This window comes from Anser brachyrhynchus (genome assembly GCF_964034855.1).
Source record: "Anser brachyrhynchus genome assembly, chromosome: 8".
NCBI classification, from domain to species: domain Eukaryota; kingdom Metazoa; phylum Chordata; class Aves; order Anseriformes; family Anatidae; genus Anser; species Anser brachyrhynchus.
The window spans coordinates 7,882,671-7,899,471 of record NC_137702.1 but is presented as its reverse complement, the minus strand read 5'-3'; the positions used below and the strand labels follow the sequence as shown (position 1 = coordinate 7,899,471).

At 38.0% G+C, this 16,801-nt stretch overlaps 1 protein-coding gene and 1 long non-coding RNA gene across 8 annotated transcripts in view; one reads left to right on the top strand and one right to left on the bottom strand.

Annotated features, from left to right (window-relative positions):
• The window catches only part of LOC308199414 (BEN domain-containing protein 5), a 923,492-nt gene that overhangs the window by 479,839 nt on the left and 426,852 nt on the right, over nt 1–16,801 (bottom strand). The window lies entirely within an intron of this gene.
• LOC308198655 lies at nt 195–14,499 on the top strand. Of its 5 annotated transcripts, none has more exons than XR_013954085.1 (5): nt 195–2,222; nt 2,328–2,427; nt 4,483–5,088; nt 5,957–6,016; nt 8,252–14,499. It is a non-coding gene; the product is annotated as an uncharacterized lncRNA (long non-coding RNA). The 5 variants fall into 5 exon arrangements; XR_013954086.1 differs by having other exon boundaries at nt 5,948–6,016; XR_013954087.1 differs by having other exon boundaries at nt 196–2,222; nt 5,957–14,499.

The following is a 16,801-nucleotide window of genomic DNA, read 5'->3' as shown; positions in this document are numbered from 1 at the left end:
TAAAAGAGAGTTTCCTGAGACTGCTCCAAGCAGAATAAAAGTGATTGAGAAAGTCACAATATGACAGATATTAATAACTACTACCTATCATAATGTCTGATATAGTATCTTTTATCTCAAAGGATCCCAAAGCGCTTTGTAAAACTCTGCATGGAATAATTTCTTTTATCACTACCATGTTTCCATATTTCTCAGAAAGCAGTGCACTGATGAACTCTACACAGTAGCACAGCATGAAATTTTTCATAATCCCAGAAAGTAAAGAATACCTTTCCTATTTGAAATTTAGGCAGGAAAAAAGTGTATTTGTGTCTAAGTTCTAGCTAACATAGTACATTTTCAATAGCAAATATCCCGAAGTGCTGATGTACCTCTGCCCAAAACCAAGAACATCTAGCACCGCTGTGCACTTTGTAACAACTTATTTAAGATCAGTTCAGAAGAGGAGCATTAATTACTGAATCACCAGGAATATGGCCTTTGAGATCCATGGGCAATACTGAGGTTTCCTATCAAAGCACTCCCTCAGATTAAGATAATATGATTTATCAGACCTGCAAAGATTCCAGCCCTGATAACATGGCAAATCACATGCTCCTACAGTCTTTCACCAGAGAGAGATACAAAATATTAAAAAACAAACAAACAAAAGAAAACCTCTTGAAATCTTCCTAATACCTTAAAATCTGGGTAAGATGAACTATTTTAAATTACATAATGTGTTTAAGAAAGAAAAAAAAAGAAAGAAAGAAAGAATAAACAAGGAAATACATGCATTACTGAAGAGATATTTTTAGGGGTGTGGCTCTAATGGGCTTATCAATATTAGTCAAAACTATCCTAAAAAAAAACACAACAGGATCTAAACAAAGCCCTATCACCAAGTATAAAATATCTCCACTTAGAACTTGGTTCACACTGCCATATTCCTGCCTATTTGTCCTATTTGTCCTAACCTCTGTGCTAATTCTTAAAAAAAAAAAAAAAAAATCAATGCAAAAAGTTAATCCTTTCCTATGCCCACAAGGCTGTGAGGAAGCACGCTTTGTGTCAGAAGGATGCAAAGTGATAGGAAAAGAGCTTCCTTCCACAAAACTTGTCTCTTGTGTCTTCGGAGGTGTTTGATTTCTGTGACTAAGGATTTAATCTGTTTTTTTTTTTTTTTTTTTCCCATGCCTGTGAAGGCTGAAGGAGTAATTATTTTGTAAAAGGACAGACTAAGTAAATGATTTATCTACGAAGAAAAGTAAATACAACTGCATTTGTAACCCTTAACATCTCCCTTTTTCCAGGTCCTGCAACTGAAAATACACTGCTTTTTGCAGAGATTTTCATAGCTTTGATGATTATAAGACAAATATCCACTTAGTTTTTCAAAGTCAGAATAGTTTAAGGTCTTTAAAAATCAGTGAAACTCCTTTTACTGCATTCAAAAAGCCTCACACCAGACTACAGTTTTCCAAAACATGAAACCCTTCCTTATTTACACAAATTTGTCTAGATCATATCTCTTTGTTGAATTCCCCCCCTATACACTCCAGACTTCACGATCAGGTTGATATGTTTTAGTAGGCTGTGTAGGTAAGAGAACATTGCAATACTATGGGTACTACCAATAACCACTCGTATCTTTTCTATTATTTCCTAGAAATCATCTAAAATCTGCATGTGGAGATTTCCTCCCTCCCCAGCCCACCACACGCCCACGTGTGCCTGCACACGCACATAAGCACACACACACACACAAAGGACTATTTTGTACTGACATTCAGCTGCCAGCTCATTTTATCCTGGTCTTTATAAAATAATATCCCAAGTAGCCTATTAGCTTTAAGGTCAAAATCTTTGTCTATTTTCTAAATCTGTTCTCTTCTCTCCCCCCCCTCCCACTTCCTTTCCTTTCATTACCCTTTCCTATCAATTATCTCATCCTTGCCTGCTGCCCATCTGAGCAAGCCAGCAGGACCCCCTCAGTGCCCGCCAGATTGTCTCATTCAGCTAGCTCTCAGGTTGCTGCTGATTGCCGTCTTTATTCATTACCAAAACACTTGCTACATGGTGCTTGGGCCCTGGCAACCAAACTCTAAATCCTGCCAGTGAGAACGTAATTACTAGTACACCACAAACAGAGAATGGAGTCTGCTGTGAGTTGTTAGAAGCAGCCGTGAGATAGACCCGGGTTATTTTCCTGCAACTGTAGCTGACTACTTACTTGTCACTTGGTATGTACTAATGACTGGCTTTCTTATTTGTTTATTTATTTATTTTTTGTAAAAATCTGACAAAAATATAGCTCTAAACAAACTCACGGATGTGTCAATTTACAGGTGGGGAATACAAAATACGGTGTAAGAGGAATTTTACCTAGGCTTTCATCTACAGATTTATGAAGTGGCTGCAGCCATCAGCGCTACTTGAATGCAGAAGGTATCCTCAGAGCCTTTTCTGATCCATGGGAGTCTATGTACAGGGACAAGGTTAATTTTCCTTAACTGTTTGCTGAGCCAAAACAGTTACTAGACAGTCTGTGTTAGGCAGCCCAAGTCTTCCAAGCCATGGTTTGCCTTCCTGCATCCGTTAAACGTTACTTCCAAATGATCTTGGACCTCGTTCTCTCATTGTATGCAAATTGCAAGAGGTCTCTGCTCTTGTTTAGTCCTCTGTATTTACTGCTCTTCCCTTTAAATACTTGTTTCAAAATTTTACTCTTTCACTAGGGAACCAAAGCTGACCAGTTTTGTTATTTCTCAAACATATTTACTAGGCGAAGATCTTTCTGAGATCAGCTGAAAAGTTCTGTGTGTCTTTTGCATCTGCTTTTCAAATCCTTAATCTTTAAAGTGCTCACAAACAAGGCAAATGCCTTAATGCTAAGCAGTCTCTAGCAGATTTGAAAGTGAAATTCAAGTGGCATTTATCTCCCCATCAACGGGAAGGATTTATCCTATTACCTATCACTGCCATTGACAAGTATTGGTCCTGTAAATCTTCAACATGTAAAGGGAACCAGACCCATCTAAAACTTTTTGTATAAAAATATCACCTTTGATCCAAGTAATACAGAACTGTATGAGAACAGTTATAGTGAGAATACTGTATATCACAAGGGAAATAATTGATATATTGAAAGAAAGACAAACAGATTAAAAAAAAAAAAAAAGGAAAAAGGAAAAAATCTTTCATACCACAGAGTTAAAAAGACCTTGCCCCTGGATTTGTTTGCAGTGCTTTGCTTAAGGTTTAATTCTATTGATTACACATTCCATTTTCCAAAGTGCCATTTGCCTGAAGGAGCAGGTGGTGTTTGCTGTTTCCATTTAACTGATATATTAGCCATGTGGTGCACTGCATCAGTGGGCAGTATTAATCAATTTACGGCAAGATGACAGAGAGAATCACTCACAGCAAAATTGCAAGGGGGAAAAAAAGGACAAAAGCAGGAAAATAATGACCACTAATGGGGAACTTGAAAACATGAAAAAAAAATCTGTGCTTTTAATTCTTCTCTTTCACAACAAATGAAATTGGAAGAATTTCAGAACAGCCAGTGTTAGAAAGGAGACAAATATCACTAAGTCCACTGCAGGACTTTCTGTAAGCGCTTTGCTGTTTGGCATTATGGGATGCGTACACAGTCAAAGATCTCAGATACTTGCTGAGAAACTTACATTTCCTTTCCTTAAATGAAAGCAAAATGCATCATACAAAATCAAAGTTGGTTCAGATCTTTTCTTGGAAGAACAGTTCAGTTTCTATACGCGAGAACTAATTTTGTATAAAGCTATTATCTACATTATTTAAAAAACATTTTGAGTTTATGATTCTAGTATGAAGATTTCCATGACAGTGAGGTGGTTGTGTTTCAAATCATCTGGTTCCTTCCATTCATAAGGTTTCATTTCCAAAATTTGACCAAGCTGTATGTTGTTCTGTAATTATTAGTCTTCAAAAAAATATATCTTGATTTAAATGCAGTGAGAAAACAGAGAAAGATACAGACAGAGGAGGGCAGATGACTTCCTATCTGTTTGCAGTCAGGAAATGCATACCTTCAGAGATTACAGAAAATATACCAGTTTAACTAAATAGTTTCACAGTCCATATTGCTTTCTCAGCCACAAAGCAGTGGAAATTAAGAATTGGAAGAGGAGTTTTAGGCTCCCCAACGATGTCTCTATCAGCAACTCAGAAGGCCTTGCTCTCTTCAGCCTTCCAGCGGGGCTGGCGTCTCACAGATACGTAACAAAATTGCAAACCCACATATTAAATATCAAGCACCAACAATACCAATGTTTTTTGGAAGACAAAAATGTAGAAATGCCTCCAATAATACAGCAAATGCATTGCAAATAAATGCTTCCTGTAACACAGCAAATGCATTGCAAACAATCAGAGGGAACAAAAGAACAGACAGGATATTTATGTCAGGATGTCAGTACTAATTCTTTTTGTTTGTTTTGGTTTGGTTTGGTTTGTTTTCAGCATCTAATTATATTTTAAGGACTGGACGGAGGTTTGATGACCTGTTTAGTCCCAAGATTCTATCACACCTCTCAGATGTGTAAAAGTAAAAAGAAAACCTGTCCTGGGGAAAGAAAAAGCAGAGAAATCATTGTAATTCTAGCAGGCCAGATGAACTGGGAGAAGACTGAACACAGATGTAATCCTCCTGCCACACCAGGTGAGGAGTGCAAGAAGTTCTTATGGAGCAGTGAGAGACAAGCAGCGAGTGGGACGCAGCTAAAGGAGAGGCCAACAGATGAGCAGAATATTTCTCCATTCAGCCTCTGCAATGGACACTGGACATAAGTCCCAGGAGCCACACTGGAGAAAAGTGGAAAACTGTGCACTCCTGTACTTAACCTGGTCTCCAAGAGGTTTGATCTGAACTTTCATTGTGAATGCCTGGTCATATCCATCTAGCATAACACCTATGTTCTATGAATGGCTTACAAAAGCAGGGAAGTTTGAAAGAAATATAGACTTACTGAATCCAGTAATAGCAGTAAAGGCAATTTAGAAATTTCAAGATTGGAACAAGAGTATTAAAACCCAAGAACTCAGCAAATCTACCCTTGGCAACACAAGGTAAAATGTCTGATTCACATTGTTTTGTTACAGAAAGGAGATAAATTCAACAGTTTCCACTGAAATATGGGTTAAAACTGTAAGGAATGTGAGCCCTTGTAAAAGGGAAGACACCACTTAGGAAAACTGTCAGATGTTCCTGAGGGGCATGTTATATATCTCCTTTGTCTCCTTACACACACTGTCTCCCCGTAGCTGACTTATCCCTGAGTATCGGCATGCATTTGATTGTTTAATATTCTATCCTTCCTTAATATTGTAAAGTACCACAAGACACTGAAACTATGCTTCATAAATTAACAAACAATAATAAAACACTGCTTCAGGAACCTGTTTAAATGATATAATATTAGCATGAATCATAGCCTTAATGAGAACCAAGGAAACATTTGACAACGGAGTATGATATGGCATAATTCAATAAAATAAAGTTATAACAGCTCTCAGTAGCACCAAATCATTAAATAAATTAAGCAAACTTTTCAATTAGACACAGCTTCCTTGGATTTAATAGACTTGCTAATAGTTTGCTTTTGTATATTTTGTGGTTTTTCTTCTTTGCATCTCTGGACAGAGAAAGGGTTTGAACATCTGAACAAATTCACAGGGCGTAACTGAAGATGATAAGAATGTGAAAAGCAGAACTGGGAACATCACTTTAAGACATTAAGTGAAATTATACATGGGCTAATTTACAGGCTAGGGACTTTTAAGGGAATTTTCTTTTATCCTCATGTGCTACTTCATAGCAAAACATTATCAGGAAACCCTTTCAAAAAATCATGCCAGCATAGGAATTGTCACAATTAATGAATCTCATGGACCAATATTCTCCATTGTTCTTTCCTTAAAAAAAAAGTCTTAACAGCATGCATTTTGGAAGAAAATGAGAAAAAGCTCCAAAGCCTTACTTCACATGGCTGTTTAGGTAAGGTTATTCCCTTTGTTCTCTCCCTAATCCCTAATATTAAATAATTTAATGCTGAAGCATATGTTTTAATAGTATCTGAAACTTGTTAGACAATTAGTACTCTAGTTTTCCTTGATATGCATTCAAGGATCTAGGGGAGTGTCCCTGTATTTTTGGTCTGGTACATCTGGTGGCTTTGAGTTTCACACTCAATTCTCTATATAAGGATAACTCCAGTAGTAGGGACTATTCTTGCTATTCTGTGGATAATTATTATTTTTCCTAGTTTTATGTCTGTTTTCTGTGGTGTTTGGTGCAATGCACTATGTAAAGGAAAAAGACGTTACATAGCAGCTGCTAAATGTTCTACCATCTTTGCCAAGCTATACAGCTCTCTTACTTATGCAGGCAGACCTTGGGTAGGAGATGCCAATTAGTTCAAAACATGTGGTGTGTCCAAGCAGCAGTGGAAAGGACTATTCATATTTCTACCCACTGAAATGCAGGACATGGAAATGGAGGTATTAATATCTGTTTGAGATTCCTACTCTAATATCCACACTGAGAGATCACTGCCCAGACATTAAAATGTTTTTAGTGGTGATGTAAGGCTTGTTGCAATAGATTATCAAAAGTCATGACGTAGGAACAAGGCCCTAGCCTTAACTTCTCTACATTATTGATTTTCATTGTTTTTTGTTTGTTTGTTTGTTTATTTTACACACCCAAAAAACATAGTTCTGTGGTCAGGCTGCTTATATGCATTTGTGAAGGGCTTAATGGAATAAGGCTATTTATATTTTCTGAGAGAAGGGAAAGATGCAAGTGCCTTCATCTCTAACAGAGGAGTCATGGGAGACTATAGTGACTGACTTTAGCAATAGAAATGATGCCACTGATGGCTATGATCCTGGTGCACTTTCACTGCACCTTACAAGGTTGCTTTTTACCTCTGTCTTTACCTTTTTACCACTACCTTCCAAGTGTAGCATGATTACAACCATAAGTTGATTCTTCCCTTTTTCTCCTAAGGAAGACAAGCAATTTGTTTTCTCAACTGTGACAATGCCCTCCCTCCTGGCCTGGCACATCACTTAAAGTTGGTTGGCATGATGTAAGGGAGGGGAGAGGCTGGCCTTCACCAGCAATTCTGCACAGATATGCCCATGTAGAATAAAAGCAGCCTTTTCCACACTAAGCTGCTTATTAAACAGCTCTTAATGGTCTGCAAAACCTCTTCCCTCTCCCTCCAAAAATGTGCATTGCTTTATGGGACTTGTGGGAACTACAGGCTGACTACGTAGAACTAGAAAAGGATGAATTCTAATTGAGAGATAATGTCAGTGGAATAGAACTTTGTCACAGGATAATGATCCCCTGCTGTTAGATAAATATGGAAGCAAAACTTAAGCAGTTTTTGAAAATAAACAGTGAGGTGAAGCCAAGATGTTTATATTCAGAAAGGGAAACATTCATCCCTCTGCAGTATTTCTATTTCACAGGGTTTTTTAATTAAAAAACACCCAATCCTTCCCTCCCACCCAACAAAAAACATCTTCATTAATGACCTTGGTCTTGCAAACCATCACGAATATAAGATCCTCACTGAAATCAAAAAGAGAGTTGTAAAGCTGTACTGAAAGATTCACTCCATGAAAGTAATAGTTTTGAGAATATGATCAATAACACTTAGCAACTCTTACTACTATTTTTCCACTTATTAATAATCAAATTACTAGCTATAATGAGCCAAACTACCTTTTGGCAAAACTGCTTCTTGTCAGTGGATGTATGCCAGCAGGCAATTTGGTTCAGTGTTTTACATATACTGTATTCAGTGGGCAAATTCTGATCTGTTACCTGTTTATATTTGGAAGATATCAACAGAAGTCAGTGGGATTACAAAGCGAAAACTATGCAAGATCTGTTTACTAATGCTCTCACAGTGTCTCCCTTTAATTTACAATTAAAATTGGGAACAAAATACAGCATGCAAAATATAGTGACATTTTAAGATCTAAAGCAAAAATTCCTCACAAGTTCTATGTCAGTCCCAACCTTAGGCTATGTGTTTTACCCCCTGTTGAAGGGGAAAAGCCATTCCCCTGTTCTTGCTCCACTGGGTTGTCTGTGAATTTCATAAGGGATACAATTCAGTTATACTTGTAGGTCTCAGGTCCTCGGATACATTTTGGGTAAGTTATACAAATGAATGTCACTAACAGACTGACGAACAGGCTTGACCCAATACAGCTTCACCTCGCTGATGCCAGCACTGGAGTAGCTTCTCTACTACCACCAGAAAGATGGCAGGAGGAAGTATTTCAAGGATGCCATCGAGGCATCGAATGCCAGCAAGCAAGCAGCCCAGACATGCCAGCAGTTGAAACTCGTCTCACATGACAGAACCTACAGCACAAAGATTCAGCTGCTTCCCTTCACAATTTAAGCTCCGTTCTACCCCGAATTACAGATTCTGTCAATTGACAGTAAAGTGTCATGCATCTTTCTCCAAGAATAAGCATACTTTTAGTTAAATTGATTAAATGAATCTTGTACACTTCTGTATTGTTTTTCTGTTCTGTTATTTTCCCAAGATGGTATCTAGCTGCCAGAAATAACATTCAGGAAAATTCAGAGGGGTGATTTTTTTCTTTTTTTTTTCTTTCTATGTGAGCATGTATAAAATAAAATCAATTAAAAAGCAGGAATGCAATTTCTAGTGGCACTTTGCAATGACTGATTAATATATTTTGAATATTTTCCACTGTAAATTTGCTTTGCTTGATTTTCTTCCCTTGGAAACTGCTATTTAGTAAAAACTAATCAACATGTCAACATTTTGTTTATTCTTAAACAGCATCATTTATTATTATTATTACAGTGTCACTTTGTTGTTTGCCATGTAGAGGATTCTACGAGCGTCAGCTCCCCACGTGGCCCACCTATTTGACATTCAGGCTGCTTGCCCCCTCTTCCACTGCTATGACAAGGTTATACAAAGTCTGCAGCCCTGCAAAAACAGGTTCCTTTGGAAGCTGAAACTCTGACAGACTTCGTACACAGCAAGGCATCCGTGACATCCTGGCGTCTGCCAGCTCCATTCTTGCTTGATTAGCTCTTGGTTACCTCAGTGATAATGTCTGGAGGCACTGATTAATGTACAATAATGGTACATCTCACTGGAAAGATAAGCTTATAGAAGATCAATTAAACAGTGGCAATTTCACAGGCTACAAGCTAGAAGAATGGTACTCACAGCCTTTTCTTGGAGCTATTTTTTAATCAGTTTCTTCTGCCTGCTCTAGAATTTTCATATAAAACAGTAACTATCATGGGGGGAAAAAGAACTACCCTGAAAATGAAAGGTGACGGTACCCATTAAAATTACAAGGGAAAATGAATATGAATCAAGGCCCCTGAACATTCCTTCAGCTGTCAGAAGGTTACAAATTCTGCTTTGATGATAAGACAAGAAGTTTTTTGAAATGCAAACTTGCCATAAATGGTACATAGGAGAATGCCATTGTTTCATGCAATTACATTGTTGCCTGGGCAACCATGTACAAAAGTTAATGTAAGTACAGGTTTAAAGATGAAATGTCTCCTAAATTGGAATAAAAAACCATTTAATAGTATAGATGATCCACAGGAAAAAAAAAAAAAAAGACAAAAAAAAAAAGACCTGAATGTAACTATAAAAAGATCTCTTCTTGAGCAGGAGTATAAATTAAAGGTTACCTTCCTCCTCCAGTTTTTAGTCAGACATTTTAATAATAACAAAAGCAAAAATCTTCAGGTACTATATGTTCAATAGATATAACAATGAAAAAATTAAGAACGCAAATATTATCTTGCTATTAGAAAATTTTAGAGAGATTCATCATGTAAATAACAAAGATTTCAAAAGACAGCTGTTTTTATAAGGGCTTTTAAAACAGACAACAAATTATTTTGCCCTAGAAAACAGTACTATGGAAAAGTGTTTTATTGAAATGTATCCAGCGATTGTTCTTCCAATAACTATATTTAATGCAGATGGGGGAGAGAGAAAGCCTATATTGTACTGGGCAGTCAGTTTTATTACTGGAATGACTACACTTCTTCCTATCATCAGCCTGCATTTAATAGCAGAATTATGGCCCATTATGTCTATTGCAATGACTTCTCCGGAACAGGGTGGCCAAAGATATATTTGAATGTGAAACTAAAACACATTGTTGGATGTAGTCTTCAGGGTATTTTGCATCCCTGGTCACATGCCAAAGTGGAGAAGCATCCAGAAATCATGAAAGAGAGACCAATGAAATAGCTAAAGAGCAGAAAAGAATCATCCTTTCTCTGCATTATTATTATTTTTAATCAAAATATAATCTACAAAGAATCTTGCATTTACACCCTTACTTTTTAGCGACCATAGCTGCCTCTGATGATGATACGAGAAAAACCCTTTGTAGAATAAAAATAGTATTTTTCTCAGTTTGGAAGGAGAATTAGAAATACTCTATTTTGTTTTCCTTTCCTTTCAAATATGTGTACTGTATTTTAAAGAAAGATAAAATGTTCCTCTGCTTTTGTCACTGTAACCTTAAACAAAAAAGTCTCTGGTATTTTGGAGGGACAAAGCACAGGAAAACATATTGAAAGGAACAATGCTGAACTACTGGATACATAGAGTAGCTGACCTAGCAGGTCTTTTCCATCTCTTATTTCTTTGACTGTGAGAAATGGTAGAAATGCATAATAAAGTCCAACACATATTCAGTAAGACACCAAGTAACACAGGATAATACAATTTTGCCTGTGTTAGGAAACAGTAACTGTATTTTGCTGGAAAAGTCAGGTAGGAAGAAAAGAGATTTCTGGCTGATGTTGAAAGAAAAACCTCTTTGTGCTAATCCAGTTGGGCATGATTTTCACAAGTGCAGAACACTTAAAACTCCACTTGAAGTCAATAGAAGCTGCAAGTGCTCAGCACTTCTGAAAATCAAGCCCCTCGGGAACTGGTGAAGAACAAAGAGCAAAGAACTTGTGCATTGGATAAACTGACTGTCAAAATTTGTAGAGCTGCCATCATCTTCTCATTTAAACATGTTCTTAACACCTTCCTCTGCCTCTGAGTGATAGCTACAAGTCACTCCAATCTGGCACTGGTGAGGCAAGCAGCAAGCTAAGGTTTCTGCTTTTATGCTAATGCATTTGTTTCAGAATTATCATCATGCCTGTACCAAACCCTCATCTGTCCTTGTTTATCTATTTAACACACCTGTTTGTGCCTTGTTTCCTACCCAGGTTGATGTTATTAGAACAGATACCTCCATAAAACATCAATTAGAGGTAATCAGTTCTCTCTCTCTCTCTTTTTTTTTTTTTTTTTCAATTTGTTATAAAGGCTCTCTCCATACTTGGAAGACCAAAAAATCCATACATTATTCAGCTTCACCACAGTGGTTATTAACCTGAGCTTGTAGAAATGCAAAATTATCAAGTTCACATTACAAACCACAGGTAATTGGAAGGTATCAAACTCTGTGCGTCTGTCAGATTATATCAACACAGTTAAGAACAAAAAAGGAACTGAACATTGAACCCATCTCTGAAAAATGTACCAGTCACTTCAACAATTGTAGTTTGCTCCTGAGGAAATGTGAAAACTTAAGACCACGTCTGTGCAATGAAGAAATGAGATCTTATTGGAATTCTTATGAGGAAGAAATGTCTTGGTATGACTCATAAAATAATAATAGTATGAATAATACTTTGTATTGTTTTAGTGCCTTCTATCTCAGAAGCTGAAAGTAACTTTATAAAAATTAATGGATTAAGCATGTCAATACACCTTTGAGGTGTACCGTTATCTTTGTTTTACAGATAGCAAGCTGAAGGCAAACAGATTCTAAATGCCTTGCTGGACTAACACTTGGAGAAAGCTCCAAATACAGCCCTTGCAGGAAATGTAGGCCTTCTGAGGAATCAGGGCAAAATTATCAGTTCATTTGTCATTATAAGCCAGAGGATACCAAAATGATTTTGAACCTGATGGTCAATGACATTTGAGAGAACACAAGTCTCAATAATTGCTAATTTCCTCCTGAAGTCTGGAGGGTAGAGAAGACAAAGATCCAATACAGTGTTCCTCTGACATCAAGTTATATGTTTCCTATATCTGTTGTTTGGCGACAATCCCTAATAATCATCATGGACATAGAGTTCAGGACAAGCCATAGGTTTTTTCCCCCACCCACTGGATCTCATGGAGCATGTTTTGGGATGAGGGTGAGAATTGGGGTTATCATGGTGGGGTTAGTGAACACAGATCTGTAGGATAATGGGGTTAAATAGTTCTGCTAATAGAAAAATGATATGTGCTTAGTTAATAAACAAAATTTATTTCAGGACCCCCCCGTTAGAAAAAAAAACATCAAATACCTGAGCGCTAAAATACGTCTTTGAATAACTATCCTCCATTTATGCCAAATGACATAAGCTTGGATAGCCACCAATCCAGTGTACTTCAGAAAAAAATCTTAATCTGTCTGAAATGGAAGAGCTGTCACACTGAGATAAGCTAGAAAACCACAGTTTTACTAAAAATTGCTATCTGGAAATTCTTTCTGTAGCAAGGTAAACAGTTCCAGCTAACATACTTTCTACAGAGTCAAAGGAAATATTTTCAAAGGATAACTGAGGTTCACATACCAAAATGCATATGAATTTCTCTGTGCTACTTATATCCTTATCTTTATCATGATTGGACTCCTATCGCACTGCCAATTTAACAAAAGTGAACTTCAAAAATCTGAGTACACATTCCTGTTTTCAATTGCAAAAATATTTGTCTGTAGGCATAAACATAGTCACGCAGAAATGTGAATAGGTAAGCTTCAAACTAATGGAAAATCTATCTGGATGCATATCATGGGGACAAGCCAGAACTATATGGTTTATTTAGACCCTTGGATTCAGTCAGGCCAGATCTTACTGACCACAGCAACTTCTGGAAACATGCTGTTGTTGGTGTATTATTCATGTACTGCTACATAAAATTAACACAGAAACGAGCACATATTGGGTACAGGCCCAGTACAAAAAGCTCCCCCCTAATATGTTTACTACTAATGTTTATTACTAATGTGTGGAAATAAACTATTTGCTTTACCTTCTCCCTAAAGTGACACAAGTATAATGTTGGCAAATGTAACATGGACACTTTTCAATCTTATGTAGATTTTAAAGACTGCTACAAGAGTCACATGGATGCCTTCAAAAGATTAAGTTTGCATGTGTGTGGATATGTGGCTGTGTGTGTGTGTGTGAGGTATGGAAGACTACCTACTTCATTTCAGCTCAATCGTAAAGCTCTAGTAGTACTAAATCATCATACCACTAGGGCTAGATATCTTTGAAGAATCTGCACTTGAAGCTGTCCCAATCTCAGATCTGATTCTTTTTATCTCTTCAGATCAGTTGAGCATGCAATATGTTAGAGAGCAGTGTAGAAGCATAGCTGATGAGTTCCCCATTTAATAACAATTTGAGCAAAAAAGAAGAATTTTCCAAGTCTTCAGAACTGTCCCAGAGTCAACTGCCTTTGCTCAAGCTCATCATCTGTATTTGTAAGTAGTTAAGACAGACGTGGTTTTGTAGGATGCCTCCAGTACAGTAAGTTTACAGAGGACCACAAGGTTCAACAAGTTTGATTCGCTGTGTGATACGATTCAATCCCTCAATGTAAAGGCTCCTAAATCCCAGTGAGAGAACACACCAGCTAAGCATACCGGAGGGAGAGCAGCACAGTGGCAACACACTGACAAGCCGATTCGATTTCAATTAGCATTTCAGCTTCAGCTGACAAGTCAGAAAGACAGAGTGGGGGAAACATACACGCAAGGCAGCAATACTCAGTGCACAAACTCAGCAGACAGGGAAATAATGTAAAGGCTGCTTGATTTGCAAATTGACTCATGCGGTAAAATCAGTTTCCTTATTATTTTACAAGACAGAAAATTAAGGGGGGGATGTATAATTAGATAAAATTATTTCAATCTGAAAGAAAATATCAGGAAAATGTGAACAGTTCAGACACCTGTTAAAAATGCTGTAGAAGTAACAGGCAAGGGGAGCTTCTCTCCTGGTCGAAGGTGACAGTAAACCTGCCAAAAGGTCCAGGAGCTGCTGCCGTCACTGAGCAGAAGCAAAAGTGGCCACCTGCTAATTAAAGGGTCTGAGTTAGTACCAAAAATTTTAAGGCTACGGGATTTCCCACCAGTTACAAGCTGAACGGATGCAAAAGTGAGGATCTATTACAACCGGCATTTTTGGTGAAAATGAGCTGCACTTCAGATCTGTTTTCCCTTGGGGTTTTGATGAAGGGGGACAGATGGTTGGATAATTTATACCATTTGGCATGTGGCTACATTTGGGAAAAAAAAAAAAAAAAAAGAGAGAGAGAAGAAAAGAAACCAAGAGAGACAGACAGACATGAACTATACATATCTGAGCAGAGATGCAATCATTTTAGACACAGATCTGCACAGGCAACACCACCAGTACATGTCTCTAAATATTATAATGGCAATTTTAAATGAAAGATAGGGATTGGTGACTCCACTGCAGAGAAATTAGAGTGGATAATATGAACACTGATTCTTTAAAACACTCCCATCTGAAGATCTCAATTTTGTTTACATGAATACGTGATTATGCTTTTCACCTCATATTTCTTTCTTCCTAACATCTCACGTTTTACCTCCTCTGGTACTTCAACTTGATGTAAATACTACCATTTGTCTTGTACAGTATTGAAATTAGTAAAGTTCTCATTTCACTTTCAGAAATGATCACATTAAAAAAAAATTCAAATGCAGTGCTCATGTGCAGCTTCATGATATTCAGAGTACCTGCAATTGGAGATAAACTTGATGGACTAGTAAACGCTCCACATTCTCAAATCTGAGTATGGGAAATCACTACAAGGTCACTACAAAGGAAAACACAGCAAAATGAGGGTAATTTTCAGCTTTTCTTCCTGTAGAAGTGAGGTTTATGTTAAAAAAATCCCCTTTTGACTGTCAGTTCCCTCCATACCACCATACCCACCAGCCAATATTCACCAAAATTCTCAAAGCAATCTCACTGATATTGCAGATAGAGAAAGATAAAGGAGAGACACTCAGGCAGGTTCCCCAGCTGAGGGCAAACTCACAACCTGCACTTGACAGTGCATCACACACCACAGCACCCAAACAAAGCAACGCCATGGGGCGCTGGCATGCACAGCCCACTGCTTCCACACCTATCTGCAAAACCGACGTCAACCAACTACCTTGCTTGAGGGCCCCCTGGCTGCTGGAGGCATGATGCTCACCTCAGCAGCCTCTGTTTCCAGCCCTGGCTCTTCTCAGCAGCTAACATTTACTCTCTTAACCCTGTTTCAAGACCAGCCTCCTTGGGAAGGTCTCGGAAAAAGCCAAAGCAATCAGAATACGTAAGGAGAGCTGTGTCAAATCTAAAGCTGTAAATATTAAAAACCCATTGCATGAATATTGCAAAGCTAAATGCTGCACGTTGGCAGAACGCCCGCAGTTGCCGGTGACCTTCTTTGGGAAGGGAAGGCCGACCTCCAAACAGCCGTGGGGGCTGCGCCTGTTTGTGTTTATCGTGCATAAATACACGTTGGTCTGTTGACCAAATTCACGGGACATTTACAGTAGTTATTAAACCCGATCTGTATTGTTTCAACCTTTCTAGAGCTCTGCCAATGTTTGTACAGTAAATGCTCTCATCTACAAAAGAAGATGAGGAAAAAAAAAAAAAAAAAAGAAACTGAAGCACGATGCTATTGGACTCACAGGCCCTCCCTCACAGGCTGAGCGGTTTGCTGGGGCTGGTGCACAGGGAGAGGTGTGAGACCAGCATGGGACTCCCCGACTGCAGCCCCAGGACATGCCACTTCCCAAAAGCTAAAGCAGAAGGCAGCAGCTCTGTCTGGGCCACACACAAGCCTCTACAGAGACTGCAGTGGCTGGTATGGACTCTGATGTGTTTGCACCAAAAATGCCTGCTGCAGCTTGTTGGCGTGGCCTGGGAGAGAGGCACACAAGTGGCATTCTGAAGAGCAACGGGGAAAATTTGGAAAGGTTTTGGAAATGCTCAGCACTTACAGCTTGTGCAGAATGACAAGAATGCCTTGCTTTGTTTCCTGGACTTGAATTTTGAGTGTGAAACCATCTCTTTGACTATTAAAAATGCAGACAAACCCCATCATAATTAATCTGAATTTACTCTGGTGGAACAAAACTCAGAACCAGCTTTGAAAATCCCAGTAATTTTACAGTGGAAAAAAATACCACAGGTCTTTTAATAGTGGAAGTGTTGGTGAACACCTTAGGCACATCTCTGGCACTAGAGGTTTTTATTCACTGGGCTTTTAATTTGTTTTCACAGCGGTTTGAACAAATTGAATTTGTTAATTAAAGCGGTAAAATGAAATGCTGAACATTATTGACTAGATGCTAATTACATTAGAAGAGATATCGGGGGAGGGAGGAGTCCTTGTTTTCAATAGCCAGGACAAATCATATTAAGAGAGACAAGTGATCGGTCTGAGCCTAAAATCTGCAGGGAAAAAATTGTTTTCATGTTGTGGTTTAATGTTTATCATTCATGATCTTCAATTGGCAATACCAATAGAAACATGATTACTGCAGCTTGCTATTGTACCTCTTTTCAAATTTCACTCTAGTTTATAACATTCACTAAGCAGAGGTCATTACACAATTAAATGCAATGATGCTCACTGTG